Source organism: Neolamprologus multifasciatus, chromosome 13 (assembly GCF_963576455.1).
Source record: "Neolamprologus multifasciatus chromosome 13, fNeoMul1.2, whole genome shotgun sequence".
Classification (NCBI taxonomy): Eukaryota; Metazoa; Chordata; class Actinopteri; order Cichliformes; family Cichlidae; genus Neolamprologus; species Neolamprologus multifasciatus.
This window is the reverse complement of record NC_140451.1, coordinates 33,576,682-33,603,475: the sequence shown is the minus strand read 5'-3', so window position 1 is coordinate 33,603,475 and position 26,794 is coordinate 33,576,682. Positions and strand designations below refer to the sequence as shown.

Sequence of the window (26,794 nt, the reverse complement as noted above, 5' to 3'; positions counted from 1 at the left end):
TTTATTTGTCCATATACCTTTATTTATTTATTATCTCACTCTTATTGCCTGTTCTTATTGTCCTTGTCTTCAGCGTTGTGCTGCTCTGTTGTTGGTTAATTGGCCCCTTGGGGATAAAGGACGAGGTAATTCTATTTCTAGATTGAAGGTTTTTATTTGCAATTTGCGCACAGGACCAACAGTCCATGCACACTGGAATTATTGTGCAGACCGTCCAGGTCAAGTTACACTTTTTACAAGATACAGACAAAGTAAATAAAAAAAGGAAAATAGAAATAAAGGAAGGAATGTAGCAATCATAGTATTTACTGTATACAAAAACACTGTACAGAGAGGGTGGTAATACACTTCCTAGTACTGGATTAGATTGGATAAAACTTTATTAATCCATCGGGTGGGTTCCTCCAGGAAATTCAGTTCAATTGCACGCATAACATTGCACTTATTAATGAATCCTTCATACTACAAACATGTTCTAACTTGCAGGTCATTCAGGGACACAGGATGCAAATAATGCTGGACAAGGAGAAAAAGGAAGAAAATAGAAAAGTAATTGTTTGGGTTTTTTTTAAGGAGTGAAAATAGAAGAACGCGAAAGCCTCACACCTGGGCCACTCAAAACCTCAGGTCCTCTGAAGTTACCTGAGAGGTGAAACAGTGAGCGCGTGCAAATTTTCCACACACCCCTCGTTCCGACCGGAAGTTCGGCTGGGTGTTTTGTGCTGCACAGTGAGTCATCGCGAGATCAGGAGACGATCTCTGCCTGGTATTTGCTTTTCTGTCCAACAGCAGCGCAAACCCGCAGAGGCGAGCGGAGCGCACGGAGCGGGGGACGCCAACGAAAAACGTCTGGAAATATAGATTTCTGTGTGGGATAACGGAGGCTGGCGCGAGCTCGAACCGGACTTACAGGATGAAGTAACGCAGGGGAAAAGGTTCGAACATCCAGGAGACCGTAAAGACACAGCAAGAAAGGTGAGTCAAACGATCCCAAACTTCAGTCCAGACTGCGGGTCTGAGCCCGACTTCTGAGCGTCGTCTATTTACTGGAGTACACGCACTCCCTTAGGATTTTTATTTTGCAGTGAAGCAGCTTTAAGTAGACCTGTGTGTGGGTGGATGTACAATAATTTTTGTGTGTTTAACTGTGGATGTTAGTTAAAAAATGAGAATTAAATTTTATTGGTGTACAGATTTTATTTCTGTGCCAGCAGATAGACGCATCCCCTCCTTCTCTAACTGCTGTCGTGGAAAAAAAAAGTTGGCTGTAGTTTTGCTGCAGCAGAAATTTGGCTCGTTTTTGATTTAAAAAGTGACAGATTATCGCTTTAAACTCACAGGGGCTTTATTTAAACCCTAGATTCGGACTATTTTGGGGTGTAGGGGTGTTTTCGGGGGCGTTTGGTGAAGTTTGTTTCGGGAGAATTTGTTTCCAGCTCGGTTAGCCGCATTCCTGTTAGCGCTGCTAGCTCCGAGTTAGCTCTGAGCGGGTTTAAGTTGCTGAAACGAAGAAGAAAAACTGGTTAAAAAAGTTTGTTGTCAAAGTTTTTTACGGCACTTTTCGTTGCTGACCTTCAATGTTGTTAACCTGGTTAGCATCGTGGGCTAAGCAGCCGTGTTTCTGTATGTTTACCTGCTTTAAACTCTGATTTTTGACCCACCTGAGCAGTCAGGTAAGGCCACCTGTGAGCTCCAGGTTTCCAGGCTGCTTCGGCGTGTTTTAAGATGGTTTTGATCTTAGTTCTGTCTCTTGTTTATTCTGCCATGTTTCTCGCTTTTAATCGTTCACGTGTCTGCAGCTCATAATCAATCACTGATCGACTAATCGATTAACTATCGCGGCTTTTATGTCTTTGCAATCTGAGAGGTTTTATAAGGCAGCATGAAAGTCACTTTTATTTTCTTGTACCTCCTTAAAAAAATCTTAAAGTACTTGTTTAAAATACTTTAAATTTAAACTAAGGCCATTTCCTATTTTTAAAATGCGGACATGAGAGTAATCTTTCCAATAATCTGTTTATCAGACGTCACAGATTTTAAATCAGCTTAAAAAAGTGCTGCTGTAGAGCAACAGCAGGACGAAAGAGTTCAGGGAGAGGCAGCTGATTCCTGAGTGCCTTCAACGATGATCTGTGTCATGTTCAGCTCATGTGCGTTTACTCACCCCTGTCGTGTTTGGTCATTGATGACCAATGCAGAAATAATAAAGAGGAGATTGAACATCACAACAATAATAATCTAAATGGTCTTTAGAGTCCTCAGAATTCCCTTAAGATGAAATGTGAGGTTTTCAGAGTCGTGTCAGACGTTAGTTTGAAATGTAAAAATAATTGTTGAAGCGTTTTTGGCTCTGGAGGCAGAGCGGGTCCAGATGTGCAGGGAAAACACTGAAGCCCGAACTGCCCGCCCTGTGTGGGTGAATGACACGAAATTGCCAAACATTATTTTAATTTACAGCAGGAGTGGGCGCTATGAGTTATGTCACAATATTTCTAGAACATCTGGGATCATCCCACCAGTGACGCTTGCATCTCTGCAGCAGCAGCGACTTTACAGACAGTGACGAGGCGTTAACGCTGGAGTTTAACAGTAACTAACTCGTCAGGCACGATGTTGTCACATTTCCTAACTGGGATCGAGCTCTTTGAAGTGCTGCTGTTTCACCGATGTAACTGCATCATCAGTGATTCCATCCAGTGACGCTCGATGGTCATTTGTCCAGATTTGGGTCACACGTCGCCGGCTGCTCGCGTCGTCTCTGTTGGAAGCGGCGTGTTATCAATGATAGAGGAGCAATGCAAATATCGGTCATATCGATACCAATGCTGGTATAGTATTGGATCGATCCAAGCACGACAGGATCCTTAATATATACTTATATTAATTATACATAACTTGCCTTTATAGATATGTGTCTGGCCTTGTGTTTACATGTGATTTGCAGCATCTGCTCGATGGTGTGTGCTGGGTTTTTGGGAGGGTGTTGAAGTAGCTCCTGCTTTAGGTACTAAATCATCATCATCACAGGCTGCTCTCGCTCTCAGACATGTCTGGGCTTGTCTTGCTGTTGCACACATGAGGGAACTTAAACATGACAACATGACGCTATAATATCCAAGTTTTATACCAGCGTTGGTGCCGATGATATGATTTAGAGGCACAGAGTCGAACATCGCCTGAAGAGCTTGTGGCATGAGGACTGCAGCGTGTTGGGATGGTTGCAGTAAAATCCTGCGTGAAGCGTGATCCTCGTACATGCTAACGACCGTCTGTTTGATTATTGGACCACAACCTTTAGCAGCTAACAGAACCAGAGAAGTCAGGTCCCAAACAGAGTAACAGATGCAGGCTCTTTCTTAATCCAAGTGACTTAAAAACAGGCTTAAACCTGCAAAATACACGAGTATTTGGGTGTTTAGTGCTGATTTCCTGTTTGCATGTTTGCTTACTGAATATGGATGCAGGGATAATAACACATACTATTTTCACTGTAAGCCGACTGCTGATGCCTCGAATGGGCCTCAGACAAACATTTTTGACCCGCATCGCTTTAGGCGGCGTCTTTTAAGGAGGAGAGGAGGAAAACCTGTTTGGCTGCCCCTGTGAGACCCGGCTGCTGGCACTTATCTGCCTCCTGCATATGGGTCATTAAAAGGTCTTCAGTGACAATCAGGAAGAAGAAGCTTTAGAAATGTTGCCGACAGTAGATGCCAACCCTCTGGGTCGTCTTCTTTGTTTTGTCTTTTGCTGCGTCTTTAACTCTGTTAATGATACAGAATCTTTTAATGTTGTTTAATGCCTGTTTGAGTATTTTTAAAAGCCTGTAGGATCTGTAAAGGTGTGTATAGCCTCGTAGGGGCTTCTAACATGTTTAGAAGCTTTAACAGTGTCTGAGTTCTGTTTAGTGCCTCCAAAGTCTATAAAGAGTGTTGTGTTTAAAGTCTAAGGGTGTCTAAGCTGGATGTCCGTCTGTGGTCTGTTGAGTAGTTAGCTTTGAGATGCTAACAAACAGAAACCTGTGCACGCATCCAAACCTGCACAGTGTAAACTGCTGAAACCACCAAATGACGTCTTCGGGTTCCTTTTTCCTGCCTGCAGCCTCACGTACTCTGTTATGATCAATATAAAGCATGATTTAAGTTTCCTGTATTTTAAAAAGGTCTACAGAAAGCATCGATGTCGCTGTTGCTCTCACAGCCTCTACCTTTGCCGCCTCCTCTTCCTCCTCCCTGATAGGGAGCAGAGGCACACGGCAGGGCAGAGAGGGGGTGTTAGAAATTAAAATCTAGTATTATCCGTATGTCAGGCAGCTGTACATTCCTCAGCCAAGCCCAGATCGCTGTAACCGAAATAACACTGACAGCAGGCGAGTGAGCGAGGCCACAACAAGAGAAACAGAGAGAGAGAGAAGGGGGGGGGGCTGAAAAAGATAAGACTGGCAGTCGCCTCCTCCTCCTCCTCCTCCACCTCTTGGTGTCATAAAACCACTGAATCTTTATTTCTTGAGTCATGTTTATAGTTTAAAACAAAAAGAGACATAAAAAAACTCTTTAAAGTTTCAAGTGAAAGTTGTTTTTGTTTTTTAATTCTTTTTGTCTTCTTGAAACCTGAAGACGTTCCCGGGGATTTGTGATTTCTTCTGTTATCCCATAATTAAATGATCTATACTTATAAAATGACACCAGTCCTCTGCACTGGGACCAGACCAGTGTACAGAAAAACACCAGTTAATGCTAATGGAGTCTTGCAAGGTAGCTAAAGCCTGTGTCCTTGTGCTGCCACAGATTACACTTTCTTAGCCAAGTGTGCAGAGGTGTGTTTGTCATCTTCAAACAGTCGTCCGTTTAATCACGGACAAGCCTCACGCTCTTATTTTGAAAGTTTGACTTTTTATCTAAACAAAAGGGGAGGGGCATTAGTGAGCTCTCTTGTGAATGGGAGAAAACAGAGACTTAACATCAGTCTGCTCCAGAGAGCTTTTCTTCTTTGTTCTAACTCTCACTCGCTTTTGCAACTTTGTACTTTTGTGTTACTCGCAGCAACGACTCCACCTCATTGTGAGTCCATTTAACAAACTCGTGCTTTTCCTCGACATTCTGCCGCCACGTTTCAACGAGACGGAAGTAAATAAGCGGCAGACAGAAATGAGGCAGGTCGAATCTTCTTGCGTTTCACGCATGTGCAGCACGAGAACGTCAGCGTTTTCGGCCGCTTCAATTTGGACGCACAACTCTGTGAAAACAACTGAACACGCTAGTGTGGACGCGGAGCGTTTTCAGACAAAAATGCCATTTTCAAATCTATCGGGCCAGTGTGGACGCAGCCTGAGGGAGTTCTTCCTTCCCACTGTTACCAAGTGTTTGCTCACAGGAGGTCGTCTGATTACTTTACAGTATAAAACACTTAAATGTGACAGTTTCTTGTAAGTTGGTCTTTGTAAATAAAACTGAATTTAGCTGAACTTTAAACATTGAATGATTCTGAAGTTCACACTCAGGCCTGTGAGTCCCGCTCAGCCACGGCTCATCTCTGCCTTTCAAACACACTTCGTGCACTGAACTGTACATTTATTGTCTTTAAGGAAGTCGTTTTTATTCAGTGTTTTCATGAAAGCCTCATTTTTCTGCATTTCCTGCTACTATGGAGAACGCGTGAGTTGAAGGCCCAGTTGGAAACCTTTATGCAGCTGCTGATGTCATCATTGCTCAGCTCTGCAGTCTGAGTATCACTGAAATGCTCGTTTGACGTTTTCTTCTTCTTCACTTTTCCCCACGAGCTCGCTCCCGTCTGTTCCCGGCCTGCACCACTACACTTGAGCCCCGTTCCCGTTCGTACCTGCTCGGATCGACTCCCCGCGGTTTTCAGGGTTTTCCATTAGGTCATAGCACCTGCTCGCCAGGGGTCCCAAAGCAATTCGTACAGATATTAAAATGTGACGTTGTCAGGCTGCATGCCATCGATTGGCTGGTCAGTGGCGTCACTCGATGAGTCACGAGCGCGTCTCAATCACGAAAATCAAAACCACCATTTTTGAAACGGCTGCTCGCGATCCCCGGGTCTGACAAAAAGCCACGGGCCGAGCAGCAGGTATATCGTCGTGACCGCAGCGTGAGTCACCGCGCCCTCGGTTATGTCTTCTCAGGCGCTCAGAAAGAAAACCAGAGGTGAATCACCCTGGAGACGGGCCGTAGCTGTGATGGTGGTTGATGTGGTATGGCTAAAAATCCCAGTTTGAGTCTGTGATGCAGGAAAACACCATCCCTGCACATGTTAGACTGTGTTTGTGGGAATGTTGTGTTCAAACTATAAAGAAAAGAAGATGATCGAGATAAATCTGACTTCTGAAGTTTGTTGTCCCACAGATGAGCCCGTCCTTGTATTTGAATTTAAAACTCAGACTCGCCGTGTGGTTCGGGTGGAAGAACGCGTTACTTTGCTGGTTGTGTCTGTTATTAAATTATTAAACTTTTCTCTTCATCTGAAACACGTCTGTGAGGCTTTTTAACATGTCGTAAACAGCTCTTGGGAAATGGCCTGTATTTGTATAGCGCTTTACACATCCTGTCATCCACACATTCACACACTGGTGATGAAGCTACGTTGTAGCCACAGCCACCCTGGGGCGCACTGACAGAGGCGAGGCTGGCGAACACTGGCACCACCAGTAGGCAACGGTCTCATCACATGTTTGGCAGCTTCAATGTTCAAAAGTCAAACCATTATTTTCAGCATCAGGACTAACAGGCAGCTCCGGCCTGTCTGATTGTTTCTGTGGATAAAACTGGAATAACAGAAGATCCGGGACTCTGAGCAGTGTGAGCCACGAGGTGGTCAGAGGAAACGCTGGCGACGTGCGTGTCGCCGTTTCACATCCGTGCAGTTGCCCAACAGAAGAAAGTATAAACGAGAACCCAGAATTATTAATATCAGGCGGCTGCAGAAACTGTAGGCGATTTATTAATGATTATTTGTAGGTTTTGGGCCGTGACACGGCAGCTAGCCGCTGGTTTTACAACGTCAGGTGACACGGTCGGTGGTGGGTGGGGCCTTAAAACGCACGGCCCAGCTCGCTGCTGCAATCAGATGTTCTGCTAAAGTTGGCGTGCTGCTGTGCGACACGCTCGCGGCGTCTGATTTAGGGTTTTCATGCTCAGTTTGTCGTTTTGATGCTCGCGGTGTTTGGCGTTATTTCTCACCATAACCTTAAACACTGAGGCTGATGGCGAGCAGCGAGCACACGGAGCTGAAAGCTCTTCTGCTTGTTCAGGCTTTTTTCGGGCCCAGCTCTGTTATTAAAAGCTGCTTCTCAAACTCACTGAGCTTTTTCCCCCATCTGTTTCTCCTCCTTCCCGGCGCTCCGTCTCAGTTTTCCCTCTCCTGGGAGACTTTCCACCCTCGGAGGTTGAGCTCGGGGATCTCTCCCTTTTCCTCTGCTCTATTTCCACCTCTCCTTTTCCTCCTCCTTCCCTCCCTCCATCCTTTTCTCGGAGTGGGTTTCCAGTCTGGCAGGCTGGGGATCAGATTACTCGGGGAGTCTCGGAGGCTCTCTGGCGAGGTGGCATTGCTGGAGGAGGAAGAGGAGGAGGAGGGATGAAGGTAGGAAGGAGGAAAGGAGATCGGGTTTCACATCTCCAGCGCTGCCTTCTGTCTGCCTCGCCTCCCTCCTCCTCCTCTCCCCCCAGCAGCCTGGAGACAGAGTGGCTGAGCCAGGGAGGAAAACATGCAATCCACCCTCCCCCCCCTCCCCCTCCATGCGGCCAGCCTCTGTGCAGATAAATAAAGGCAGTAAATGGGAGCTGAGCGCACAGAGGGACGATTCTTCACCTCCGTCCCTGCAGAGATTTCATGTCCTCCTCCTGAGCGTTTTTCCTTCTCCTGGATTTGTGGCAGAGGTGACTCGGTGTGGATCAGTTTGTGACCCAAAGTGTGGGCCGAGGACCCCTGATGGGCTGCTCAGGAGGAGGGCTGATTTATAATGAACACTGTTTAAGAATATATATAATAAAAGTTTGGTTTAGTTACTCTGAGGTTTTTCCAGGTGAAATCTTTGATGATTCAGATGATTTTTCTCCCACTCAGGTCTTTGAAATATTTATATTTTAACACAAAGCTGAACTAATGAACATGTTTAATGTTCTTCCTCTTCTGGCCTGTTTTGTGTCTCATTAGTGGAAAAACCTTAATCTGGAAAATAACGATGTATGATGTAAATCACCCTGAAGGAGACGCCTCAGCTTGTGTGATGCTGAGAGTTGTGTTAAAGGTTTGTGTTGTCAGAACATAGTTTGAACTGGCCTGCAGCAGTCTGTGTGTGAGCTGCCCACCCACTGCTCCTGTGAGCCTGCAGCTTATTGGATGTTGGAGCGTGGTGTAAAATGCTCCCTACGAATTCCCAAACTGATGAATACAAATAACTGAATTTATCGACATCAGCTGAAGGTCGAAACCTCCTCTGTGCTTCGACCTCGTCCTTCCTCCAGTGGCTCCAGCAGACCTTCAGTGGTATCGATCTCAGCTTTAAATACACACCACCCATCCCAGTAAATAATTCAGCAGACCCCCCCACCCCCATGAAGACAGATGAACACCCTCTCTGCTTCACGTCAAGCCGGCTCTTTTAAATGTGATTACTCGTGCGGTCATGTGACTGCAGCGAACGGGCTGAATTCCTCGACGTCAGATATCTGAAGTCTCACCAAACCACAGCAGAGGACTCGGAGCGTTCTGTCCCCTCACCACAAAACCTCGTTACAAAACAAGTTTGTCCCACTCTGGTATTACTGTGGGGTCTTTACTTTAAGTGATTTGGTGTAAATACAATTGAAGTGAAATTTCAAGCATGAAGTAAAGATGATGTATTGGAGCATCTGCAGACCAAACACACACTTCCTGGACATTTATAGACAGAAATGATATTTTTAGTTCTGTTTGACCACAGCTCTCTACATAAACATGACTTCACTCTGTCAGTTTGTTTTTAGCAGAAGTTAACTAGTTGAAGTTAGTCTCTAGTTAGTCTCGTTTAGGAAATCTGTTGTTGTTTAAAGGACGTCTGAGGTTGTCTGACTGATTCGTAGGAAGGACTGTCAGGCGTCTGTTTCAGTTCCTCCTTCATTCTTGAGGCAGATTTGTTTTTCCTAATCCTCCGAGCTGGTGGGGGCAGTGGTGGTGGCCCCCGACCTCCATCCTGACCCCTGACCCCTCCCCTCCGTGTCCAGCTCGTTAACGCAGCCGTCTCCTCCCCACCTCGATCGTGGACTCAGGATTCAGGTGACGGTGGATCTCCGCCTCGGTCCTCCAGCCTTCATGCTGTTTGCAGTAATGTGATGCATGAAGTTTAATGTGTGCACGGGGTCGTTCTCAGGAACGGCTGAATCTCATCGACCTGCGAATAAATGCCTGAGCAGCCCAGGCTACCAACACACAGTCAGCAGGTAAATGTACATTTTTGTGTTTCGGGGGAAATACTTGTTACAGCATCGCGAGCATCCAGCAATCACACGTTCAGTTAAACTCAGATCTTTTGTCCTCATAAATTCAACTTTTTTTATTTGTTTTTTGTGAAGGTTTGTGTTTGAGTTAGGGATGCACCGATACTGGTACCGATACTGGTACCGATACTGGTACCGATACCGATACTGGTATCGGTACCGATACTGGTATCGGTATCGGTGCTGATACTGTAAAATGTGTGTGTACTGATACTCGTAAAAGTTAACCGATACCAACTTATTTCATTAATCAGAGGGTGGGTTGTCATTTCTGTTGTAGTTTTTTAGATTGGCCACTAGGGAGCCAATTATTATTTTACTATTTATTTAATAATAATTATTTTGTTTGTTTGTTTACAATATGGACTCTGCAATAATTTAAAAGTTTATTTTATTCTCAAACCTAATTTGTATTTATTTTATTCCAAACAGAAGTGTTTATTTATTATTCTGAAAGCTCGAGACAGTGCCAATAGTTCAGTGATATTTTGTAAAATTACAATGTGGAGACTCTGCAATAATTTAACAGAAGTGCTTATTTTTCACTTGAAATTTTTTTGTGGTCATTTTTATTAAGATTTTATTTTTTATCAACCGGGAATATAATAAAACCTGTCTTCCAATTAATTGTATTTGTGTGTGTGTGGTAGAAGTATCGGTTTTTTTACTCTGTATTGGCAAGTACTCAGATCCAAGTATCGGTATCGTATCGGTTTGAAAAAATTGGTATCGTTGCATCCCTAGTTTGAGTGTTTGAGTTTCAGAAGACCGAAAGCTTCTACGGCACTTTCTCTCTCTGTGAGAACGACAGCTTATCGTTAATCAGCTTCATGAAATTGTTGTGATCTGCTTTGAGTGCCGGTGGAGGCGTCTGCTGGACTGAGTTACAGAGTCGTCGGTTAGTTTAGACACAAGTATCAAACACTGTCATATGTATTAGTGAAGGTTGGATTTCTTTGTCGTCTTTTTAATGTCAAAGCAGAAAATCTTATGCGTGAGTGTCACATTGGCGCTCCCACTCTTTGTTTTGCCAGTTCTTAAGTGGTGAAAATAAGCAGCGTCTGGTTTTTAAGTGCTTTAGAAGTTTGAAAATAAATCTGAAGCTGAACTATGCAAACTGTTTGAGGACTGAGCCGTTACAGCCGAGTGTTTACGGTCCGTTTCTGTCTCAGTCGCTTTGTCTTGTGCGACCGGCACCCCTGAGTTTTCCCACTCCGCCCGGGGTCTGTGAACACAGCGCCGCTCCCTCCTGGTTTCTGCTCGTTAATTTCAATTAGCTCTGGCTGCCGGCTGCTGTTCGCTTTGATGCCATTAGTGTCCCTGCGCTCGTCTTCCTCTGTTGGTTTTGTGAAAGCTGGGATCTTTGATGAGACGTGGGACATCTGAACGCTTTGCTTCCACTTCCTTGCAGCGCCGTCCAGCCCTGCGGTGCACGCTGAAGACTCTGACGCTGTGGAGAATGTAGGTGAACAGCTCAGTACACCTGTCATCGCTGCAGGTGAGACGGTTGGAGCAGTTTCCACGTTTTAATTGTAATCTGCTCGAGCATCACTGAGAGCAGACAGGAAGACGAGTCACATCATCAAAGTGCAGGATTGAGGTCAGGAGGGTTGGGTCAGGTTAAAACGTCATTGATGCTCTTAGCTCCTCCCCCTTTAAGGCAGCTTTCTCCTGATTGACCGCCCCTCGTAAGCGCCGTGACCAAAGGCAGCGTTTGCATTTGTAGTATTCCACACGCACGGCTGATTGTCGGGCTGCAGCGCCTCGTTCAGGGTCGATCCTCTGATGTTTGTTGTGTTCGGGCGGTGGTGAGTTTGGTGGCCGGCGGCGCTGGCGGTTTCCTTGGGAATCAGATTGGCGCGGTGTGGCCTGAGGCGAAGCTGACGCGCAGCGGTGCAGCGAGGCTTCGGCGTTTAAATGCTGGACTTTGTTTTCTCTCCCCGCTGCAGACAGACCTCCTTCTGAGCTCGTCTCCCCTCTGGTCCTGCCATGTGTTTGTTTATGTGGCGGCACAGCTCGGGCGCTGTGCCCGTCTGCTTTCACACAGGGACGACTGGTTTCACTGCTTTCCTGTCAGACTGTGGTTTCACACCTTCATCTCACACGTCACTCAAACGCTGGAGTTTGCGTGTAAACATCAGCTGCCCCGGAGCTCTCTAAGCCCAGTTTAACCCTTTAAAGCCGGTCAGAGCAGCACGCTCTGTTTTGCGTAACTATTTTTAAATCCCAGTAGCTCTGCAACCACGTGAGCTAGCACAATAATTTTTTTTGCATATAAAACCGGAGGAGTTGTACTTACATCTTATGCCATCAGCTTGTCCTCGGTCACAGTTTCCTTCCACATATAGCTTTGCAAAAACTGCATAAAAAGCACTTGCTGCAACAAAAACATAATATTCCAAAAACACGCTTTGCCGATCCGATCAGCTGTTTGTAACACTTCCTACATTGGATTAGACGTCAGCGCGAACTATCGCATGTCCGCCATGATCTGCCCGAAACCGGAAGTGACGTCATTTTCGCGGAAATGTAGTTTTTTACCATCAGGGCCTCATGAGCCTATACTGGTGTTTTTAAAAGTTATGTTTGACTTTATGACTTTCTGTGTGGTTTCTGGGATGCTTAGGACTCATATTGCACTGCTGGAAATAGTTTATTTTGATGCATATGCTGCTTTTTTGCAAATTTGCATTATAATATTTATTTTCGTTTTTCCTGCAGTGTATAAAAATTGGTGTATTTCAAAAATAAAACTATGAAGACACTCAAAATAAATTTCCTGTGGTGGGAAACTATTTTGTGCAATTTTTTTGTATTTACAGTTTTGAGGGATAAGCCTCTTAAATTTCTCTAACTAGAAATATATGTTAAAAAAACAAAAACGATTTTACATTTTTTTGTAGTTTATTGCACTTTTTTGCGATTTATGTAATTACTATGCACTTAATGCAGACATATTATTAAAATCTGGGCTGTAATGGTTGTATTGATGTATAGCAACTTGAAATGCTCCCAAAAATGGCTCCACAGCATGTAAACATATAATATAAGCTCTGGCGGACTTGGTTCTATGGTAGGTCTTAAAGGGTTAAAGCAGAGCTGACGGCGGCTGATTATTAAAAAAGAGTCTTCAGGTGGGCCATGAGGCAGGTTTTTAAACTGCTGGTACATCCGCCCGTCAGGTGATCACAATACTGTGAACTGTCTCGTTCAGTTTGGTTTGGACAGGAGGAACGACTTCAGGGCCAAAGCTGTGAGAGGTGTGTGCATGTACACTATCAGAACTACAGCTCCAGCTAAAGGCAGGTGGACCGGACGTCTGTTTATTGTCCTTATCTGACCAATAGCGTGGCTGCTGATGTTCACTGACAGGCTGGTTCTTCTTTTTTGAGTAACTTACCTGTTTGAATTTAGTTAAATGTCCAAAATAACCTCTTCATGAATGAATTTCAGCTCCCATCTGAGTCCATGTTTATATTCTTGATCAGCTGCTTTGATGAAGGATTACAGCAGCCTCTGAGACCAGGTTGCTGTCTTGCTCAGTGTTGTGTGTGTGTGTGTGGTAATAACATGTATGTGACCTGAGTGTAAACATGCAGTCAGCATGAACGGAGCAGCTTCCTGTTTCTCCCTCCCTCTCTCTGGCTGTCGGGCTTCCTTTAAATAGCTGGTTGGTGTAAACAGCTCGCCGTGACGGTAAATCATCATCATGAGCACTCACCCCGAGCTCACTGTCACCTGACTGGATGGATGGTGGGCTGCTTCTCATTCACTTCTTAAAGGAAACAGCCTCCACCTTATGACCATAAACATCCACACTGTTGCGTTTCCACAGACCTGTGAACACTGCCACATCTGTCTTACTGCCATAGGATCTCTGTTTGTTTTTAAATAAAGGTTGGAGTTTTATTTTGAAAGGCCGAGCAGAAATGGAGCTGAGGAATGCTTTGACATGTGACTGACGTCCACGCCAGGATCAAGCCGGCTGTGTGAGGCGTTTATTTAACCGCCCTTCTGACTGAGGAGGATCAGAACAGATGATCTCAGTTAGAGTAGCACAAACATCGCCACGAGGACTTTCTGGCTCTGCGTCGTCGAGACCTTCAGTTCAGCTCATCTGGTCCAAACGATTGATTTCAGCTCGAGTCCGGTTATCAGAGTGGAAGCGGTTTGTAAGTTTCACGCAGTCGTGATAAAGCGTTCAAGCAAGCGTGTTGTTTCCCTCACGGCTTTTCCAATGTGCACTTTTTATTTTAAACAAAGTCTTTTTATTAAGAGGTTTTCCTTTTATACATATAAACAGGAAGTGGGTTCAGAAATGTATCTTCAGCTGTGAAATAAAACCAGAAAAAAAGGGAAATATAAACAGATGTGTAATATTTCCCAAAGTAACACAATCCCTGCAAGATAACCCCATTCATTCCCACCCAGGTCACTGCCCTACACCTGAACACTCATTTCCACACCTGACATAAGAGTTTGCTGAAAAATTCTTACAGATTTTGAAATTTCCCAGTAGAGTTCTGGAGTGAGTGTCTTATTTGACGCCATGAGGTCATATAACCACGGTTTGTGAGTGGGGGGAGCGTCCCCTCAGTAGGATTGCCCTCCTGGCTAACAGGGAACAGAATGATAATGCCTGTTTTTTAGAGGCGTAGAAGCCCCTCATTCCCACTGATGCCAAACAGAGCAAGAAGGGGCAGCGTCACACTGAGAATCCTGGACAGGTATGAAAAACATCTGTCCAGAACTGAACGAGACTGGGACAAGACCAGTACATGTGGACCAGGCTTCAGCAGTTTTGCAGCTGTCACAATGTGGAGTGATTTCAGGATAGATACGGGATCGTCTGCATGTTGAGAAATAAGCTCTGTGCACCGTGTGAACTGGATTAAACCGTGGCGGGCACATAATGATGTTGTGTTGACATGTTTGAGTATGGAGGGATAGTTTCTAATAGTGGAGGCTTGAGCCTGGAGTCTGGGGACAAATAAAGTGCCTGGCGGTGGAAGAATATATTTGTTAGCAAGTTGTTCAAATGATGCTGGTTTGTTGGTTATGAATAGGACCTTAAAGCAAGTAATCCACTTCTGTGCTGCTCCACAAACCCAGCGTCCTGGGTCGAAGGTCGAAGGGTTAAAGAGATGGTTAGATGGGGCTGAGAAGAGTTTAAAGTATTTCCTAAACTGGCCCCATATTTTTAATGAGTGTACCAGTACGGGGTTGGGATGGAGTTGAAGGACGAGGATGAGAGTGGAGAACAAAGTGCAGCTGGTAAGGATATACTGTTGTCACTGTGCAATTCCATAGTCAGCCAGTCAGGACAACCACTCCGACTGTGGTAAAAATACCAGAACACCAAACAGCAGCCCAATAATAAAAACAGCCGTTGGGAGGTGCAAACACACCCTCATGTTTAGATTTTTGAAGATGCAGCTTAGATGCATCTTGGGCGTTTACCCTGCCATAGATGAGATGACAGAGTCCAGCTCACTGAAAAAGGTGTTGGGGATGAAAATGGGTAAGGCCTGGAAAAGGTATAAAAATGTGGGTAGACTGGTTTTAATTGATGCGTCCTACCAGAGACAGAGTGGTGTCCAGTGGGGGACGGGCCGCTTCACTTGGTTCAGCGGTGCACCCACATTGTCTTTGAAAAGGTTTTTGTTTTTTTGTCACTGTGATTCCCAAATATGTAAATCTTTGACTGTGTATCAGCGAATAAAACTAAGATTTTAGATTCTGTCTGAGGACCTTTTGTTCTGTGTGCCTGTGGATGCTAACCCTGCTGATCCAAGCAAAAATCATCACTGTTATTTGGATGTTTCGCTGTTCATTTGTGGATGTTAAACAGGTCTGTGTCAACGGGACATGAGCTCATTTGGGATATGACAGTTTTATTTTGAGGGGAGCTGGTTAGAGGTCTTTGACTGCAGAGCCGTCTGCAGGCCTCTGGGCCCAAAGCAGAGACTCCACAAGTTCACCCTCAGAAACATAACTGACCTCTCCCTCGTCTCCATCCGGCTTGTTGACTGAAAGTGCAAAAATAAAACTTTTTACATTAGTTCTTGTCTCTATCAGCCCTGCAGCTCTGCAAGTCCTCATAAAAATTAGGTCACACTGGAAAGTGCCAAATTTAAAGCTCAGTATATCCCTGAACTGTTAATACAGATCTGTTCTTGTGTGTGTGTGTGTGTGTGTGTGGACCAAAAATTGGTAGTTTACTATACTTGTGGGGACATACAGGATTTTGGTCCCTTTGGGTTTGAAGCATTTTTGAGGCTCAAAATGTGGTTTTAGTGTCAGGGTTACAATTAGGTTATGGTTAGGTATTTAGAGTAAGGGTCAGGGTTAGGCATTCATTTTTGATGGTTAGGGTAAGCGGCATTATGTCAATGAGATGTCCCCACAAGGATATAAATACACGTGTGTGTGTGTGTGTGTGTGTGTTTTCCTGTCGGCCAAGCTTGTGACCGCTCTCGTCCTCGGACGTCTATTTTCTCCCCTTCTCTTCTATAATAACTCACCGCTGACGGGGTTTTCTACCACACACACACACACACACACACACACACACGTCTGGTTTGCTATCTTCGTGGGGACATCCCACTGACAATGCTTTTCCTACCACAGTAAGAGCCCGAACCTCTAGCTGAGTATTAGTTTTGGCAGCTGCACGTAGGTGTAGTGTGAGGAGGAGGGACTGCTCACTTAGGGCCCTGACCTTTGACCTTTACAGCAGTTTGTTCAGATTTGTGTGTGATTATTTGCTCTGTAGCATTTTGGACTACTTTCACAGTTTAAATGTGGTTTTTACTTTTTTACATATATTTTATATACGTGTGTGTATACTGGGTGAGTGATTTTACTGGATTTTAAGCTCCATTAAAGCTCAGACTCACTCGCTGTTTAACTCAACTCGAGCCGAAGAAAAAAAGGCAACAGGTGGTTGTTATTATTGTTTTTTATTATTGTTGTTGTTGTTACTTCTACAACAATTATTATTTCTGGTTTCTGGACTTGGACCTGACTCTTATTTTGTCAGACTGGCTGTGGTGTGAGCAGCTTCAGTCCTCGGTGTTGGACTCTCCTCCTCTCGCCTCTCTGGGTGTGAATATTAATTTGCTCTGAGGACATGGGCCTCCTCCTCGGCTGCATAAAGCCTCCTTTGAGGAGGCCTCTGCGCTCAGATAAAAAGGCTTCTGTGCCCGAGGAGGCGAGGAGGAGGCTCCCCGTCTGTCAGCCACGCTGTTCCACTTATCTGACATCAACACTGAGCTAATGATGAGCCGCGTTCATGCCCGGAGAGCTTAAGGAGGAGTTTTTTAAAGGTGGTCCTTCAGAGGGTGCAGAGTCTTGGAAGGTGGCGTTTGGTCCTCGAGGGCTCCTGGGAACGCTTTCATCAGTCAGTGAGGACGATGATCCAGACCCGTGCTCTCCTGACCTCTGTTTAGGTTTTCAGCCAGGCACAAAACGCTGCCACCTTAATGATGATTGATGATGTTAATCAGGTGCTGCAGGTATGATCATCGCTGAGTTATAACCACGTCGTTGTTTTCCTCTCTCTCAGCTGCCGACTTCTACACTACATTTCCCATGGAGCCGCGTACCGAGAGGCACATTATTCCACCATGGATTCAACAGTCAGGTACACACACACACACACACACACACCAGCACACACACACACACACACACATACACACACACACACAGATGTGTCACATCTGCAGAAAATACAAACAAACGTTATATTTTGTGGACGGCTGCGGTGATTACTCTGTGATTGCCTGGGCCTGTCTTGCGCTTCAAGGAGATTAACCTTTGACCCTAGGGTTGTTTAAGAAAAGGCTGGCCAATCAGGAGGCTTCCTGGCTTTTAATTGCAGGCTCTGATTGGGTCATTGGAGCTGTCATGTGGTTTGATTAACAACAGCAGAGCAGGAAGAGCACTGATTACAGCAAGCCGACGGCTGCATCTCCATCAGAGAGAGTGTGTGTGTGTGTGTGTGTGCTGGTGTGTGTGCTTGTGTGTGTGCTGGTGTGTGTGTGCTGGTGTGTGTGTGTGTGTGTGTAAAAGGTTAAATCTCCCTCGATGACAGTTTTTTTGTGTTCTCTGGTTTGATCGTCTCTGTCGAGCTTTTAAAGGTCAGAAACGTTGACAGTCAGGTTGGAGGATCCTGTCAGCTCGGCGCTTCTGTCTGATATTTGTGGGCTGAACCGTGACACACACACCTTAGTACAGCCTAATCAGAGTGGGCGGGGACGCACGCTCGCACCGCGTTGCTGCCGTTGCGTCCGGCTGGTGTCACTGGATGTTTGAAAGGATTAGAGGAACACGTTAAAATGGAAAAAACAATTTTCTGTGATGGGGGCGGGGCTACAGGAGTTGGAGAGGCGTTATGTAATGTCACGCCAAATTAGGGCTCTAACTAATATCGAAATACTGCTCAGGAGCTACTGTGAAGATGATGATGAAGGTGGCCTCGCTGCTCTCTGGGCTCTGTAATCATAATCGTGTCGACAGTAATGCAGCTAACGTGTTGTGAGGACCGCCGGACGGTGTTCAGCGTGAAGACGTTTTCATTTCCTCTTTTGTTAAAAGTGAAAAACTTGAAGCTCCTGTTTGTTTGTGATCTGTGTGTTTGACCTTCAGGGTTCACGTTGATGCAGCGTTACAGCTGCAGACGTCTGATTCTTTGGTTTCCTTCAGTAAGTTATTCACCGATGTTTCTGAAAAACAACAAAGCCAGCTCGTTGTTAGTGTTTTATTATCAGCGCAGCTATCTGTGACAGCACGGCCATTAGCAGTCAGCCTGAGAGAACACTTTATCAGACGCTCACGGCTGCGTCTCACATTCGTTTGCTATTTTTGGAGATTGTTGACATGTTCTCCGTCACTCGGCTAAAGCTGGAATCCTGACTGCAGTTGAACCCTGTCAGGTTTGCCCTGCACGCCGCCGCATGTGAATGAAGCGTGGAGGTGGGGGAGGGGGGCAGAGCTCCTCGGGGACATATGGGAGCGATTTGGTGCTGCAGACTGGCCGGCTCTGTTTGAAGGTCTGTCAGCGAGCTGCAACTCAGACGCCTGAGTCACCGCGCGCTGAAACAAAGGCAGCAGTCGGCCTGGTTTCAGCACGCAGTCGCATACTTCGAGGAAAGTCACGAGTGGCGACGACTGCTCGGGGAAAACTGAGTTCATCACAGCTCGTGGATGATCTGAGACAAACACAAGGAAACGTGGAGAGATGAAAGCAGCAGCAGTAACAACAGATTAAAAAGTGTATATTTCACCTGTTTGAAAGAATTTACGGCCTCACATCGATCCTGCTCTCAGGAGTCGACACAAGGAAGCTTTGAAAATGTTAAACTAATGACTGATGTCATTACTGTACAGCCACCTGAGTGGACGTGCTGACGATGAGCACTGACCTGGTTGGCTGATTAACCGTCATTAACTGCAGTGAAGCCATGAGTGAGTCCCAGCTGTTAGTCTAACGTCCAGAACATTTATGAGCTTCAGCTGAAACGATCAGCGATTTCTAAACTACATCAGTGACGTTTTGTACCTCAGGCCTAATTGCTCGATCGTGATTGGACCAGTAAATACACCCTGCTGAGGATGGACCAGTGTGCTTGAGCCAGGCCAGTGCTGGTTAGTGTGAACACGGATCTGTCATTGAGTGATAACTGATGAGTGCAGGGCATCACTAACAGCGTCACATGGCTCTTTAACAAACACTGTTTATTTTTATATCCATATTTGCAGTTTACACACACACACACACACACACACACAGGACCACCTGTATCGTGTCGTTTGTGGCCTGGCTGCATTTTCAGCGTGACACGGTGAATGAAACCATCCAGCCTCTCTGCACAGTCCAGCCTGACCAGACCACCCACACACACAAAGTTACCGTCATATTTTAGTTGTGTGTGGGAAAACTTGTTGGCGCTCCGGTCTCTGTAGTTTCTCTCCTTCTTACTGAGACGGTTTCAGCTCCACCAGAAACCAGCTGCACATCCTTCGAGGCACTTTGGGGCAGAGCTGTGCAGCCAGTCTGAACTTCTGTTAATCCCCCTGAACAGAAACAGACGGTCGTCAGTGAACAGAGCTGCTTCTGTCTAACATGGTGAACATCTCCAGAAGCTCCGTAGAGCCTCGTTTTCTCTGGATGAGCTTGAGCGTGACCCCACTGGAACAGGAAGTCCAGAGAGTGAGTGTTTCTGTTTGTAGCATGGCCTCACTCTAACAGCTCCAGCTGCAGGTCCAGAGGACTGTAGAGAGGAGCCCAGGGTGGATGGATGGGCCATAGATCTGTGATAACTGTGGCAGGATGTGATAAACGTTCTGTTTAAAGAAGGAAAGTGTGGAAGCTGAGGTTGTTTGATCCAGCGTGACGGGAGAGTGACGTAAAGCAGAAGAGCACACAGTCCCATTTAACCCCGTTTACACTCAGTGATGATAGAAGTGTTTCAGTACGAGCTGAACTGGGGAAAAACACGACTTCCTAACGTTTGCCGTTAGGATTTTCTGTGTTTGTGCTAAACTTCTGGACCTCTCCTCTGCTGCGTGGTGAAGTGCCGGCAGCACGCTGGTTTCCTGGCCTGGAGAGCTGCAGGGTGGGGGTGGGTGTTTTCCATTACCTGCTCCCCACATTCCAGCAACATTTGGAGGAGGAATGGGGGGAGGGCAAGGGAAAAGCGAGTGTGAGGGGGAGGTGAAGGAGGAGGCTGTTAATCGAAATGCAGCAGAGATCAGCTGACTGTGGCTACAAACAGAAATCCTTCTCTCGCTCAGAAACAGATTATTTTCATTTGCTGGCTATAAAAGTGATAAAGCAAGGCTGTGATTGGGCGGACAGACTTGGCTCCACGTGCGCCTGCAGGGTGCATCACACGAGACGGTTAAAGGAGTTTTTCCTTCCCACTGTTGCCAAGAGTGTTGGGTTTCCTCTGTGTGGTTGTAGGTCTTTACCTCACGCTGACTGATTTGGTGCTATAAATAAAGCCCATATGAGCTGTGGATGGGGTTTATGGGCGGGGCTTTTGAGGACAGATGGGCTCGTCTTCAGCTCATTCAAAATGCTGCTGCCGCCTCTTAACTGGTACCCACAGCTATGAACATGTAACACCTGTCCTGTCTCCTCTTCATTGGCTTCCTGTTCATCACAGAATCAATTTCCTAACACTGGTTTATAAATGCCTTAATGGTCTTGCTCCTCCATACCTTTCCGAGTTACTTCAGCCTTATGTTCCTTCACGGACCCTCAGATCAGCTGCTGTTGTTCGTCCAAAATCAAGGCTTAAACATAGAGGAGAACGAGCCCTAAACTTTGGAATACGCTGCCTTTAAATATTAGACGGGCATCTTCGTTTCCTGTTTTTAAAATGCTTTTGAAAACCTGCGGCTTTTTTCGATAGCGTTCAGTAGAGGTGGGAATCACCACACATCCCACGATACGATATTATTGCAATTTTTTAAATATTTTGCGATATTCAGATTCTGTACATAAAGGTAAACTTTATCAATCATCATTTTCTCTAATATCAAAGTCTCACACTCAGTCTTTCTCTCATTTCAGTTTGATTGTTGACAAACTGAACGGTTTGTATTACAGTCTAGTCCAACTTAACTGAATCAACCATCTGGTACAATTATAGCTATTCTGAACTATGCAGTTTATGAAAACTATGCAGCCCCTTCAGCAACTGAAGAATTTGAAAGTCAATTAAAACAAAATATAATTTTACATTAAATAAAAAAGTTTTAAACTTAATTAAAATAAAACATGTCTTAAATTAAAATAAGTAAACTGTCATGTTTATTAAACACATTTGGACAGTGAAGGAATGTCAGGATTCTTGCTCAGAAAAAGGATCAACATGCTCTGAAGTCAGAGCACAAAAACCTTTTTGTAACAAAGTATCGATTTCTGCTGTCCCTGTATCCATACATTATTAGCAACAAAATATCACCATGCTACACAGTATCCATTTTTCCCCCACCCCTAGCGTTCAGACTGGCTTGAGTTGATGTGGTTTTTATGTGAGTATCTTGTGTTTCTGTTCAGCACTTTCGGCAAACTTCTTGTTTTTAAACGTGCAGTTTGCTTTGGGCTTTATTTACCTTCAAACTGAACTATTAAATATGTGATCTCATTATGCATCTGATTTGAAATATGTGAAATCTTGAAGTAGCGTGTGTCTGTGTGTGCGTGTGTGTGTGTGTGTGCGTGTGTGTGCGTGCGTGTGTGTGTGTGTGTGATGAGCCGCTGTCTCTGAGAAGTTTTATTTTTAGTTCTCTTGTGTGTTTGTCTGCTGTGTCTCTGATTGGATGGACCTCGGGGGAGGATGGGGGGGTAAATCTGGATGTTGGGGGGTACCTCGTGATGGGGTCGGCATGTTTAGTACCTCCCATGAAGCCACTGTGGTGGAGCTAACTGGTTTAACTGGGAGGGCTGCCTGAGCGTCCTCTCCCCTCCGGCGCGTGATTCAGGATCATAATGTTGTTTTTATGATCCGAGTGTTTGTTTTATGACTCAGCCGCGGCACACAGCACTGTGGCAGTGATGGATGGACTTGTTTCTATGGCGATTAGCGTGATTAAAAACGCTTGGGGATCCTAGACTAAGCGGATCTGCTGCATTATCATATAACTGGAACCCGTGTTAGCCTCTGTCTCCAGCTTTGATCGTAATCAATAAACGATCGTACTGATAAAAAATTTAAAAAAGATGCCGTAAACCTGCGCTGCCCCTGTGGATTGTGGGTAATCTGTGCTGCAGTAACACGACGATGAAGAGTTGAAGTAAATGTTCCTCCTCGGGTTTGGTGCTGCAGCTGCTCTGCAGATCCTCTGTCGGCCTCTAATGAAATTAAGCCTCGCTGCTGCCCGCTCTGCCTCCACACACACACACGGACGGACACACACACACACACACACACACACGGTGAGGGCGTGTGCCGCTGAAGTGAAGCTCAGGCACTCTGTGGTTCAATTCCCCCAAATCATTCAGTTTAAACCAAAAGCATCGTTTTGTTCGGCGAGCGCACCAACGGGTCGGACTTGGACACTAAAATCAGACAGAGCTCTTTGTGATGTCATCGACTAATTGAAAGATGCTTTCAGAATAAAAGCTCTGGCAGTCTGTGTCTGTGCTGGCAGCCCTCTCACGATGAATCTTAATAAGAGTCTGGAAGACATCGGAGTTGCTCTTGGCCTTGACGTCATGTTACATCTGCATGTCGGGTCACCTGATGGCAGCAAGTTCATCCTGTTAATAAAGAGCTAATAAACCCAACGGAAGAAGAAGAAAAGGTGCGTTTGAGTTAATTTCTGGGATTAGATGGAGGATAAGGATGGAGAAGAATAGGATTAGGAGAAGGAAGATGCAGGGAGGAAGAGGCCCGCAGCACTGCTCACCGGGGCTCGGGGTATTCTGGGTATTCTTATGCTAATCCATCGCCGGGGAAGAGGCACAGAGCAGCCAGGCAAACAATGGCAGTGGAGCCAGAAAGTCTGGCCTGCAGTCTCCCAGGCCCTGAAAGGCATGTCAGGCAGGGCGCCGACACCAACGGGAGGCTGCTGCAGCACCCAGAGGCCCGCCTGCAAGGAGGGGGCCCCTGGAGGGGCCGGGGAACGGGGCCAAGATGGAGGCAGAGAGAGATGAGGCGAGAAATGAGAAACCTGATGGAAAGCTGGAAGGAGGGGAGAGAGGAGGGGGAGAAGGGAAGGCAGCAAATGGAGCATGCTAGGAGAGGAGAGGGAGTAAGATGAGGAGCAAAGGAGAGCAAGGAGGAAAGAAGGAGAGGGAGCGATGGGATAACGGGTTCGGGTAGCTGGTCAGTTTGGCCCATTCAGGCCCATTCAGTGCTCAGAGGCTTTATGGTGCCAGCGTAGCTGCCACTGCAGTGTTCTCTAAACGATAGGCATCACCACTCTGACAGTAGCATGTCACATGTGCTGATGAAGAGAAGTCGAAACCAGAAGACGACTTTTTTTGCAAAATTCTTTTGACAAAAAAGTTTTCAAACAGTTCCAACATCCGTGTGTCTCTGAGCGTCTGTGCAGCATTAAATGTGCTAAAACAGGCATGACTGTACTCACACTGCAAAGATGGCCTCACGATGTGAGGAGGGTCACGTGACACCCAAGACTCTCGCAACGCAGCGAGCATAAGGACGGCCCCAAACAAACGCCAGAGCGGCTCAACCTGCAGTTCCTCTAGTGTCCACCGGAGGCTCCAGCAGTCAGTCCCATAGACTCAGAACCAGAATCAGAAACTGTTTTATTGCCACATGTTGAGCAGGTTTACTACATTAGGAAATTGCTGCGGTACTTAGTGCAAACATGCTGTCATATGACGCTAAATAGACATGAAAATAAGAATTAAAAGTGCTAAGTAGAGAGATCTATACATGAGTGCAGGTGGTGATCAGTGCCAAACATGGAAGGATGCAGTGAACAGACTCCCATGTTAAATATGTTGAGGGCCTGATACAGGAGAGGTTTGAATTGAGTCGGGTCTGTGGGACACATGTGGGTGGTTTCTTGGCATCCGTCACTGGAGGAGGACACAACTGTACTGCTGCAGCTAACGGACGCACCTCCTGAAATCAGCTCAGGAAGCCTCGTAACTGAGAACAGGCAGCCTTGATGCTCCCGCTGTCACAGAACGACGGGGCTCATGTTTTCACCTCAAAGCTTCTGACAAACAGCCTGAGCTGGTGTCAGGTAAGAAATAAATGATCATTGTAATTATTACATTAGAGTCCACTGTTCTTATTCAGATGGTTTTATTTTCATTTTTTAAACATGAAACGAGCAACTTGAATGTTTTAGCATCTTTTCCCTTCAGCACATTCGTTGAGCTAACGTTTGCATGTGTGACATTAAATCCACTTTATTGTTCATCCTGATTTTTATGACGGCTCAGATTTTATCAGCTCGTTCAGGCCGAGTGGAAAGTTTGATGGAGCTCAGACTGAGAGGTTAGAAAAACGTCCGTTTGGTTTCGCAGAAATATTCTTTCAGTCCAGGTTCTGATTTGATTTTGATGGAACTCAGCAGAAGGAGAAAGCACCTCCATCCATCCCTCCACCCCAGTCCCCACTAATATTCTGCTGCACCACCGCCCCTGATGCCCATCTCTCTCATTACTGCATTTATTTATCGAGCGCAGGAGCTGCTGGCTCCTCCAATCAGCTCTCAGTAGTGTTTATTTAGTCTGTCGCCGCCGCTCCTCCAGCACAGGAAGTGGAGGCGCATTAAAGCTTGATTATTGATATCTGGCCCCTCACCCTGCAGTCCATCGAGAGGGGGGCAGTATTGGGGATGGATTATTAATGCCTTCACCCCACCGCTCCCTCCCTGCCAGCGTCCAGTGTCGTTTTACAGCGTTTTTACAGCTCTTGGAGGAGCTGAAGGTCGGTAAATCAGGAGCTGCCCGGGAGTTTCTCTCCTCAGCGAGCTGGTAGCATTAAAACTGTGACTGAAACATTTAGGCCACATGACTGAACATGCTCGGCTTTTGTTTTTCCTGTAACAGGAAGTGGGGGAAGTGCTGAAAGCTGCCATCAAATACTTAAAAAATAAAGATTTACCTGCTTACTCACAGGCCGGTCTGCTTCTGGATGGGACAGACCAAACTCAAACCTACAGATCGGAGCTGAAAATCCTTCTGTGGATCCACAACGATGCACAGCTGTTAATGAATCTTTGTTGTTGGAAGAAACGCCTTTTATATTTGGGTAAATGAAACCCCGACCACAGAACGCCAAAAACAAATCGTTAATCAGCTCCATTTATGGTCATTCTGACATCATCGTGGAGCTGAAACAAGCACAAAAGCAGCTTGAGCTCTGAAACGCTGACGTTCACGAGAGCATCCAGACCGAGCTGTCAGACAGGAAGCTACGCCAGCGATAATAAAAGTAATCAGAGTAAAACTGTATCCTGAGCCTCAGCACAGATATCGTTTTACTTCATAGTTTTATGGCCGAATGAAAAGTTCTACCCGAAGCCGCCCCGTTCCAGAAAAGCCTTTTAAAGGACTGTTTCTCCACAAGTCGTAACCCGCTGCTTGGGTTTCATCCCACCAAATGTCCCAGCATCCCCGCAGCAGCGTGACCTCGAATTCCTTCCCCTGGGGGGTGGTGGGGGGGCAGCTATGGCTCAGTGGTTCCCTATAAGGGCGGTTTATTCTGCACAGGTGGGACCGCCAACAATACCTCCTTTCATTCCCACCGTCACGGTGAATGTTCCTCCTCCAGGACGCCGGCGTGACGTCCAGCTCGCCAGAGCAGCTACGCTACATTAACCTCTGTTAGCTGAGGAGACGAGAGAGGGAGGGGTTAGGGTGTGGGTTTGAACCCCACTGCAGGCAGCACCGTCATTTATGGAAGTTTGTTTTTGGATTTAGATGGGGGGGGGGGAATCCAGAGTGAGTAAATGTGCAAACATCACCTTTAACTTTGTTTTCCGGCCTTTCAAAGCTGATGAATAACGGCTGATGAGTCATAAGACGACGTGCCCACGCAAAGGTCTCTGCTCTTCTCTCACCCGTGCTTTCGTTCGGTTATTCTCCGGCTTCAGACTTGATTGGTTCTCTTCCTTTGAACACATCCAGTGTTTCGTTACTCGTGTAAAGAAAGAGATTTAATCTGGCAGCTGGTTCCCAAAGTAGGGTCGGAGGGCCCCTCCAGGGTCGCAGGTCACAGAGAGTAGAAGTACACAGGAGTAGTACCTGCTCAGTTTACACGTGTGCAGCTCGGTGTGCAGATTGTGTCCCAGCACTGACTGATGAGTTTACGTTTTAGTTTTGATGAGTAAAAAGCTTCTGTGGAGTCAGAGAGCAGCTGTGCAGCTGTGCAGCTGTGCAGCTGTGCAGCTGTGCAGCTACGCAGCGGTTTGAAGGCCTGAAGGCTCAAATGCAGAGTTTCAGGTGAGCTGCTGAGTTCTTTCTTTCTCTGCTCTACGTGAAGCGGCTCTTCTTAAACACTGATGTCACCTGCGCACACTTCCTGTCATGTGATTAAGACCTCTGTGCTGATTGGAGCTTGGAGCTCAGCTGCTCTTTTCACAGATGGTTGTTACTGTTTCTTCTCGTGTCAGCATGGATGAATATTCATGCTCAGAGTCGTGGGGGTGCTGTGAGGACGTCCTAATGTGGCAGTAGCCCCGAGTTCCTGTGTGTGGATTGGTTGGTTCTTCTGAACCATGTGCTGCTCAAAGGCGTTGCTGTGCAGATGAACCTGAGTGGACGGACGCAGCGGCTGCTGGAGGGTTTTGTGCTGGAAGTT

General features: G+C 46.1%; 1 protein-coding gene across 3 annotated transcripts in view; it reads left to right on the top strand.

The window, feature by feature from the left end:
- Positions 1-764: 764 nt before the first annotated feature.
- bmpr1aa (bone morphogenetic protein receptor, type IAa) overlaps positions 765-26,794 on the top strand; it is a 38,835-nt gene continuing 12,805 nt past the window's right edge. The window contains exons 1-2 of one of the 3 annotated variants that reach the window (XM_085183529.1): positions 765-975; positions 17,059-17,136. The gene's annotated coding sequence lies outside the window, so the exon portion shown is untranslated. Of the gene's footprint in view, positions 976-10,141; positions 10,990-17,058; positions 17,137-26,794 lie in introns of those variants that run through there. The other 2 variants (XM_085183530.1, XM_085183531.1) reach the window with 2 other exon arrangements.